Source organism: Arachis ipaensis, chromosome B05 (genome assembly GCF_000816755.2).
Source record: "Arachis ipaensis cultivar K30076 chromosome B05, Araip1.1, whole genome shotgun sequence".
In the NCBI taxonomy this organism is placed as follows: domain Eukaryota; kingdom Viridiplantae; phylum Streptophyta; class Magnoliopsida; order Fabales; family Fabaceae; genus Arachis; species Arachis ipaensis.
The window spans coordinates 140591185-140594530 of record NC_029789.2 but is presented as its reverse complement, the minus strand read 5'-3'; positions in this window follow the sequence as shown (position 1 = coordinate 140594530).

Here is a 3346-nt window from a genome sequence, read left to right as displayed (position 1 = left end):
TGTCATTACGTTCTCAGCAGATATTCCAAATCACTGCAAAGAATCTAACCCCCCTCAACCCCCGAATATTCCAACAGCTAAAAATCATTTAAAAACGTTTTTACTCACCTTATTGTGATTTTTAGGCTGACTCCTTCGTGCTTTTTCTTTTTGTTTCGCCATCTTTCTCTTCACCGCTAGTTCTTCATTCTGCGCTTACAAAATTGCCATAATATCCACTTCTTCGTCATATAACACAGCTCCCCGAATCCATTGCCAAAGTCCAAGTGTCCTCATTTTCCTTTAGCTGATCTTGTTCCGTTATGCTGACCTCCTCTATACCGTTCCGTCGCTTTGCCTCTGTATCGGATCTAGCATTAGCCGCAAACCTTCTCTCTCCATTAGCAACATCTTGTATATCTGCAACTATACATGTGACCAGTTCCGAAGCTCTTTGAACCCTACCCACTTGTGCCAGGATCCCCGAACCATTTTCACAAGAGAGACAGACCTCCTCATCTCCTTTCGGTTCCTTCGGCTCCGGTGTCCTTGTTGCCGCACCCAGGATTGTCACCCCCTCCAGCCGCGACGCCACCGTACCTCCATCAACAACATCACCGCTCGTTGGATCGCCGCACCCTGGATCAGCCATGGATCCTCAAACAGAAGCCGCCAAAGGTTTCTGTTCGAGTGGCTCATCCGTCCCCGTAGCGCCAGCATGAGAACCAGGAGTTGCTGGGTGGCCTCGCACGTCCCGCATAAGCGGCGCCCTATCGCGCAGGCTTTCTCTTTCAGGTTTCTTTGTGACCCGCGACCCTCTAGCCTGCCCCGATTCAGCTCCCACCAAACCCACCCTATCCACATTGTGTAACTCGTCAACCTCTTAGCCCAACATCCAGCCCATTTCAGCCCCTTCCTCATTCTCCCACTCCACTTGCTGGATCCCACTAGACCGAGGCCCATGTTTCATTCTTTTTAGTATTGGGCCACTTACCCCCAAGCCCAATTCACACCCACCAACCTTACATAAATTAGACGTGCACTTAAAAGAGTAGCCCGTTTGTTGGAAGTCACAATTCCTTGTATCCTCATGAACAACCCCACCTCCACACACGTCAAAAACTTGCTTCTCTTCGACCCCACCTCCTCATTCAAGTCATATCCCCTATAATCCTCCTTTCCATTTTTCTCGGTGTAGCTAACAGAATCAATCATCTTAAATGTATTATTCAAATTTGAATAATTCAAATTTAAATCATTCAAAAACATCTCCTGAATGACCATTCTATCCTCCTCATCATCGATCACCTTTGTATCCAAAACCATCAGGTCAGTCCCCGGATCCCACGGTACTGTCCCCTTCGTCAGGCTACTACCACCAGAACCAGACATTCCGACCACAGTACAATCAACTTGGCCTCACATCGTGCTTGTTATATCACATACATCAAAACCTACCTCTTTCACAAAGATATCAAAACTACTAATACCAACCGAGATGTGAACCCAATCACTAATGACGTAAAAAATGCATGTATCAACTTGAACCCGTCCAGTTCTAAGAGATGATCCTACTTTTGTGTCTACCTCACACATAACCACGTCTCCCCAAAGTCCTCCTATGGTTTTAAACGTTTCTGATGACCAGACATGTAAAGGCACCCCATAGCACTCCAACCAAACTCTTCGAGTCTCACACCATTCGGACTCCTCCCACCTCCTGACCTTATGAAAAAATTGCAACATCCTATCCAGTTTAAAGGTAAACATCTCGGTTGCATGCTTTGCAGTATCAAAAGTCACTAACACTTTGCAAGCACCTATTTCTCTTACTTCTACAACTTGAGGCATATTTTTGCAAATTGTCATTTTCAACGATTAGAGGTCTGCAGGTTTCAAAGTACTTCCTACTAAGCTCCGCACTAACCAATTCATATTCTCTTCCGCTATTGACACTTCAACCCTTTTCGTCCGTCCACTCCCATGTTGGTCAGCTACTTGCGTATCATTCTTCGTCACTTCCACCTCTTGTACGATCACCACCTCTTTCGCACTAACAGATTTCTTAGGTTCCTCCTCATGTTGAACTCTCGGCTCCACATGCATCAGACGCTCCTTCCCCTGTGGAAGCCTTCTAAATTTAGCTTCTCCTGCTGATACTATCTTACCTTGTAGTCTCATATGATTCATCTCCGAAATAGCCTTCAGAGTGCTTCCTTTCATCGTGTAACGTACAAAAGCAAAGAGATAGATCCTTCCATTTTTACGTTTACGGGAAAGATAAATGTCGTTAATTCTTCCCGTCCTGCCGAACAAGTAATATAATTCCCTCTTCGAAATATTCTCCGGTAGATTATCCACAAACACAGAGAAATATTCATTTTTCAAGCGATGGTATTCTTCTCGATTCCAAACCTTAGGATCTTTCGTGCACGGTTAAAGAACCCTAAACCTGCCCCACCCAGTGGTTCCCCCCTCTCATCCTCTCATTCTCTCATCCTCTCATAACCATTATCCTTTCAGGAGTAGTTAGCTTGTTATTTTGGTACTGATAAATTTATTAAGCAAACCCGGCTAGCTAAGGTTTAGGGCATTGCTCTGAATTGTATTGTAGTTGATCGATCCCAAATGAATCAATTGATAGGATTTAAACCTGAGAACTTTGAGGTGGAGAGGGGAGATATGCCATGTGAACTAAGGCTCATTGGTATATAGTTGGTCATTTTAATTATTTCTCAATTTACATATTTTATAAATATAGTTGATCATTTTAATTTGTATAACTATCTGTTACTTCTGATTGTAAAAAAATTCAAGTTTTAACTCTTATGCCACCTTGGAGGGTTATACTTTATATTAACTTTTTCAATATCAAAAGACCCGGTAGGTTATGTTTTATAGTTAATATAAAATAAATAAACAATTAACTTTATTCGATTTACTATATATGCCGTATAGTAGTAAATTGAATCAACTAGATTCGATTTAGTGTCACGATAGCTAATTCGAATTATATGAATTCGATTTATATTTAAATGTAGTGCTCCATGTAATTTGATACACATTAATTTGATTTACTACTAAAATATGTAAATCGAATTCAGTAAATTCAATTTACATAAATATATGCATGAAGACATTTAAATAACGTTTTTTGTTTTAGATGATTGATGTAATATTAGGTTACTTTTGGTTTATATAAGTATTTTACCTTTTATTTATTATGTGTCTTTGGACACAAATTAAATTTATAAAATTAAAATTTTTTTACTAAAAATATAAAAAATTTAAATTTTTAATATGTTTATTTTGTATTTATTAAATAAAAATATTTAAATTTTTTCTACTAATGATAAATTTATCTTGT